Genomic DNA, 7,500 nt, shown 5'->3' with positions numbered 1-7,500 from the left:
TCAAAAACTATCATCAGTGGCGAACAACCTCTGCTGCTACTGCCATCACCAATCACAAGATGATACTTGAAATCCACCGCTGCTGTGTTCTCCTCTGAGAACTAGATGGTGTGCTGTCTGAAATCTGACTGCTTCTGAAAAAAAAAAAAAAAAAAAAAAAAAAAAAAAAAAGAGAGACGAACGGTACCTCGCTTCCCCCACACAAAATACCGGAGAGCAGGTAAACAATTGAAACAATGTAGTATAAAAACAAAACAAACCATCAGAAAACCTGACAATATATATATATATATATATATATATATATATATATATATATATATATATACACACACATATATATATATACATATACATATGAATATATATATATTTTGGGTGTGTATGTGTGCGTGTAAATATACATATACATACTTTAACCACTAATTAATGGATGACACCCCCTGCAGTAAAACCCATAACATTGGTTGCTTTGTGTACATTTATTAAAAGCTCATTAACAATACGTCAAACCCCCGACACTGACAGCTAAATTCATCCTTAACACCCACCCACACACACACACATAATATTACATATATACATATATATATATATATGTATAATATATATATATATATATATATATATATATATATATATATATATATATATATATATATATATATATATATATATATATATATACTCAAAAACACATTAAACGTAGGAAAACAAAAATACACATCCGCCTCCATTTTGACCGGACGGAAGCAAATAAGTGAAGCTCAAACAGACCCTCATGATAACAGCAGGTTTGAAAATATAGCAGTCAATATATTTATGTAATGGCAACAACCTTCCACTACAACCTTTTAAGTGGGTACCAACCTGAGTGTGGCGGCAACAGTGCCAGAGGGAGAGTTAATTTGGCCGGTGGGGGTACAGACAGGGGAGGATGTGGGGAAGGAGAAGGAAAATAACCGAAGAAGAAGGGGGTAGGGAAGGGGTTGTTTTGGTGCTACTCTTGACAGCAGCGGACAGTATCAACGACAGTTTCTCATAGGTCGGTAATTGCCAATTCTTTGCACCTGCCACACACGACCACCTTGCCCAGTCTGTAAAGAGCAAAGTGGGAGGCAGTTGCTAGACCAGGAGTGGTGATGATGTCGGCAAAGCAGGGTCTTTTACTTATAATATTCAAGAGCTTTTCTAGTTACGGTTACGTGTTTGTGGGCAAGAGTATGAGCGTGTTCATGTGTCCACGTAAATTTGCACATACATTCGAGGATACAAAATATGTTTTCTTTAATGTGTATATTCTTATCACCTAATAACTTAACATTTGTAAACGATTTAATATTTAATTTATCAACACCAGACGTAATCTTCAATAGCATATCCTAAACAAAATATATTTGAATTCTATTGCTGTACGGTCTTTATCGCCAAAATCATCAGAAGAAACATCACTGGAATAAGAAATGATGCTCTTTTCTAGTTTCCATTTGCTGCCGTACAAAAAATACTAACTCCTCACAGGTCAACGTCCTATTCTGGCGAAAGCATTTAAGAGAGAATAAATATTTAACAAGTCTTGCATAACTGATTCCAACTTTAGTTTCAGTGAAACGTGAGAACAGAACGAACAGCTCTATGCTGGATGACGGCTGTTCACGTTTCTTCTTTCCCTCATCTTCTTCCCTCTCTTTTGCAAATAAGAGCGGAAAACCAAAGGCATCTCTGCCACGTTTAGTGCCACGTCTCAGGTGCAATATTTTTATCAACATCCGGATTTACTCAATTCATGACACACTGCCTTCAATGATTTTATACGTAGGCGTTTCAATTTGACTGTTTTAGAAAAATATAATACTATATATAATATAACTACGTTCCCTACAACAATCAAACTGAAGCGCTTACATAACATAGCATACACACACACACACACATATATATATATATATATATATATATATATATATATATATATATATATATATATATATATATATATATAAATTTTATATATATATATATATGTGTATATAATTTTTTCCCATATTCCGTGACATTTTTAACATCCACAAACATTAAGCTGCAAATGTTTTATTGTCAAATTCAGTCAACCTCGGAATAATATCCACGGCAGGAGGACGCGAACCACCGAATGGTTGGGTAATTCAGGTTTATTCAGAGTTTAAGAAAAGAAAGGAAGCAACATGCATTCACTTATAACAGTAATATTGACACAAAAGTAATCTGTTAGTACATCAATGTTCTTTTTTTATTAGTGCATAAATATTCGTGCATCTTAAAGTTTTTCCGGCATAAAACTCTTTTATTCAAAAGTAAGAAATTAGGTCGCCTCCTTCTTTGGTAAAATGCAAATTGATTCAATCAGCAATCATAGCTTCGTGTCTGTCTAGCCTCTCCATGCCGCGATGTTCTTGGAAATACACAGCAAGAGAGGTACTAGGTTGATTTTTATCAGTTCTACTTCATTATGAAAAGACATGGGCCCAATTACTATGAATCTCGATAACTGTTTATGTTCTAATTACTTACTGTTGATAACCGACGATAAAGTAAAATGATTCGGTAAGGTAATTTATTCAATAGATATCTCTAGTATCATTCAAAAGTAAAACGTAAAATACTAGTACTTACAAAACAACCTTCGCTGGGTCCTCGCTCTATATACATGCTGTTAAAGAAATTCTAGCTTTTTTTTCTGACAAAAAACAAAGATTTTACATTAGCCCGTGGCTAAGTAAGTAAAAACGTTAATTGACTCTTTAAACCTTTATGTTAGCCAGTTGCTTAGAATGTGAAAACATTTTCTTCATGTCTGTAAGTCCGCCAGATGCTACGAAAGTGAAACCATTAGTGATTCTTTTTTGTCTTTATGTCAGCCAGTTGCATTTAAAGTAAAAACATTTGGTGACTCTCTGTCTTAGCCAGGTACTATGAACGTATAATCACTGAGTTACTCATGTTTTTATGTCAGCAAGTTGCTAGGTAGGTAAAATCATAAAGTTACTATGTCTACATTTCCGCTATTTGCTAACGAAAAAAACTTAAGGTACTTTGTCTTTGTGTCAGCCACCTGCTAAGTAATAGGTAGAAATGCTGAGGGACTATCTATTTAAGACAACTATTTGTTAAGAAAATAAAAACATTAAGTGGTTCCCTCTTTTTAAATCAGCCGGTTGTTAGGTAAGTTGAAACTTTAAGTGACTTTTTATGTCTTAATGGCAGCCAGATGCTAACAAAGTAAAAACACTGACTATTCATGTCTTGATGCTAAACAGCTGCTATTTAAGTAAAACATTAAATGGTCCTTCATGTTAGCCAGCTACTAAGAAAGTAAAACCATTAACTCACTATGTCAGTCAGTTGCTAAGAAAGCAAAAATATTGACTCTATGTCTTTAAGAAAGCTTGTTTCTGGGTAAGTAAAAACATGACTTAACTCATTGCTTTTATATCAGTTAGTTGCGAAGAAAGTAAAGATATATGAATTTTTATGCCTTTATATCAGAAGGTTGCTGGGTGGTAAAGACACTTAGGTGACTTAATGTCTTTCTGTCCGCCAGTTGCTAAAAAAGTACAAACGTTACGTATCACGTCTTGGTATCAACCTGTCGCTAAAAGAATAACATTTAGTGAATATTTATGCCACCCTGTTGCTAAGACAATTAGAGAACTCTGATTGTTAATCAAGATGCTATTGGATCTTTAAGAGAGGTAACCCATCATATTCTCCCAACATATTGAAGTCTAAATCCACGTTCCAGTATTCATTTATAACCTAATACTGTTTCTGAACTTTCCAGCATTAACATATGACACTTTTCCAAAACTGGTTTTCAGTTTGCATCCTGTTTATATTGTGTACGATAATTATTACCAATTATTTCATTTACTGATATGACTGCTGGGGGACTAATAGATTCCATACACAAAACTGTAGTGTCTAATGTTGGAGCCCTTATTCTACAGATTTCCACCTATGGAATTTATAGTTGTCTTTAACGATAATGACGATGAGCACCAACTCTCTCTCTCTCTCTCTCTCTCTCTCTCTCTCTCTCTCTCTCTCTCTCTCCAGGCATTCAACACGGTCGAGAAAAAGACACCGCGTTTTCTCAGTACCCTAAACTTCCTTCGAGAAATGGAAGTTGTTCCTATCGGCCGACGCATCATATATCGAAATTGCGATGTGAACTTCTCCCGCTTACAACAGGGAAAACTTGTGTCTTTCTTATCGGAGTTATAAAAGTTCTCGAGACTCGCGTCTGTCAAGGAATAGGTAAGAATGAAAGCAGACAGGCACAAAGACACAATGGATAAGGAAGAAAAAGGGAAATGATACGCTGTGAAAGACCGGCCTGTAAATTTACATAAACACAAAGTATAATATACAGGAATAAAAATACACACATCGTATAAAAGACCGGCCTTATTGTCATTTAACATGCAGCAAAAAAATCCATTGCCAGTCTGATGTTTTGGCTTCTTTTTCCAGCAACCCATTGCCAGTTCTGATGGTTGGCTTACCAGTTACAAATTGTACTGACTAGGTTAAGAACCACTATGGAATTTAAAACCTGGTGCTGGTGAGGCTATAATGAGGCGGCGAGTAAGAGGCAGGTTCATGGTATTCTAATTTATTGACACAAAATCTCTGACAGGTCAAGAACTCTTGCGAGCAGAAAAGTAGCATTTGACATTAGAGGAAAACAGAGCGACGTCTATATACTGTACTGTCAGATGTGTTTTCTCACACAGAAATTAGGAAGAGATTTCAAGTACACATGGTTAGAAAGCTTGCAATGCCTTACATACATTAGTAATTATAGTTCTGACATGGGCATAAAATATCTTCTGAATAATGCATAAAAGATTGCTTGAATAAGGAGCACTGAATCTGTGTTTCGTGAGGGTTTCGGCGCGTCATGTAGCTTTTTGTTTTGAAACGAAGATGCCCTGAGAGTCCCGGCATCAGCTCTGGACCTCACAGTACTCCCCCACGAAAGTAAACCAAGGGGAGTGGGTTGCAGTCTGGGATATAGGCTGGTTTTAATATGTCGGTGGAGAACCAGGTGATTTTCCTGTCCACTGTCAGCTAATACGCTTTCTCTCTGTGTTGAAGTCCTGAGTAGGCTGGAGAGAAGTAGGGCTTGTATGCATCCATTCTTATTAACGCATTCTTTGCTGTTTTAAGGTCTTTGGGGACGTATTCTTTTCTTGCTACATCGTATGTTGTCTTCGCCGATATGATGTTTTCCAATGCTCTGCGGATGTCTGGAAGAGTCATGGGCTCTGTTGTGTCTTGAAAAACTTCTGCCAGTATTGTCAACGCTTGCCCATAGAGTGCTTCTGCCAGCGATGCACTGAATGCTGTGTGTGGGGCTGTTCTTAAATCCCAGCAAGACCCACAGTAATTCCTTTCTCCAACTGTCACCTTGACATCTGGCAGTGAGTGCTGATTTGAGGGAGCGGTGCAGCTGCTCCACCATGCTGTTCACTTCTGGGTTGTATGCTGCTATGTGAATGAGTTTTGTCCCAAGGCTGGTGACAAGGAGGCTCCATAAGGTGAAGGTGAATTTAGCTAATCTGTCACTTATTATGTACTGCAGCACTCCATGCCTGCTGACCCAGTCTATTAGTGCTTTCACACAACTCTCTGCTGTCTGCTGCCTTACAGGTATTGCTTCTGGCCACCTGGTGTTCATGTCGATGAAGAGATACCTGTACCCTTCGGAGGGGAACAGGTCCTACGATGTCAATGTGGATGTGGGCCAGTCATTGCTGTGTTGTCTGGAATTCTCCTATCCTCGTCTCTGTGTGCCTTGTTATTTTTGATGTTTGGTATGGGAGACAATCTCTTGCCCACTTTTTGATGTCTGCTTTCATTCCCTCACCAAGAATACCGTTCTGACAAGGTTCGGGTGGCAGATCTGCCTGATGGGTGGGACAGGTTGTGAGCGATGCTGAGGGCTTTCCATCTCAACCCTAATGGTAGGTAGGGGCAAGGGGGTTCAGTACTCATCTTGCAGGCAATGGTTGTCTCTCTGTCACTGATGGATTAATTGCTACACATTGGGAGGGGTTCTCCTGCCAAAGTCGCCGTAGGTCCATGCCATCCTTCTGAGCCGATGCTATTTCGGGATATGATATCCCAATCTGGACTGTGTTGATGGAGTTTCAGGAAAGGGCGCCTGCCACGTTGTTGGCAGAGCCCTTCAAGCATCTGAAGATGCAGGAGTGTTATGCTATTGACAATAGCGTGTACCAGCGGTTGGTGGTCCACCTGCACCACAAATTGTTATCCTTCTAGCATGTGTCAGAAATAGCAGATGGCTCTGTGGACAGCCAGTATCTCTCTGTTGAACATGGAGTATTTTTTGTTCTACTGGCGAAAACTTCTTACTGAAGAATGCCAACAGGCGACGACCATTGTCTGTGCCTTGTTTGAGTACTGTGCCCACCGCTGTGCTACTTGCGTCCATCGTTAGGGTGATGGACCTTCAGGGTAAAGAAAAGATTAGTTGGCAGCAGAGGTGATTGCTTTTTTAGCTAGTGTGAAGGCTTTAACTTGCTTTTCATACCAACATGGATTTTTTAGGTTTTCCTTTTAAACAATCATATATTGGGGCCATTATTTCAGCAAGGTTAGGTATGGAAGGGTGATAACAGTTAACTATTCCCATAAATTCGTGGACTGTTTTGACTGTTATTGGTTTTGTGAAGTCGGTGATTGCCTGGACCTTCGTCAGGAGGGTCTTGAGACCTTCGCGGCTTATTTGGTGGCCCAGGAATTTCACCATTGGTTTTGCCTATTTGCATTTGTCTTTTCAGACTATAAGTCCTTTTTCTTCAAGTATTTGCAGGATTTGCCTGACGTCTCTCATGTGTTGTTTAATGTTGGGGCTGAATATTAGTAAATCGTCAACGTAGACGATGCAGAAGGGTAGGTTGCCCAGGATTTCGTCCATCAGACATTGGAAGGTTGCACCTGAGTTCCGAAGGCCGAAGCAGCTGTAGTTGAAGGTGTGTGTGCTGAAGGGGGTGATAATGGCTGTTTTTTCTATGTCCTCCTTTGTGACCAGGACTTGGAAGTTTCCCTTCAACAGGTCGATCTTTGTAAATATTTTGGCACCCTCCATCTGGTTGGTTATGTTGGCGATGTCTGGTAGTGGGTACGTGTCAGGTACTGTCTTGATGTTGAGACTCTGGTAGTCTCCACAGGGTCGCCATGTGCCATCAGGTTTTGGTACCATGTGTAGGGAATATGCCTAGGGGCTGGAGGCTTTTTGGCATATTCTGGCCCATTCCATGTCCCGGAAAGCTTGTTTGGTGTGGATGAATTTTTCTGGGGCCAAACGTTTAAAACAGGCTTGCATTGGGGGACCTTCAGTGACTATGTGATACTGGACTTGGTGCTTTGTGGGTTTGGTCAGGTCATTGCTACAGGTTGTCCTTCAATACCTCTGGGAACTCCTGTAGGAGG

The sequence above is a fragment of the Macrobrachium rosenbergii genome, chromosome 4, assembly GCF_040412425.1.
Source record: "Macrobrachium rosenbergii isolate ZJJX-2024 chromosome 4, ASM4041242v1, whole genome shotgun sequence".
Classification (NCBI taxonomy): Eukaryota; Metazoa; Arthropoda; class Malacostraca; order Decapoda; family Palaemonidae; genus Macrobrachium; species Macrobrachium rosenbergii.
This window is presented reverse-complemented; position numbering follows the sequence as displayed.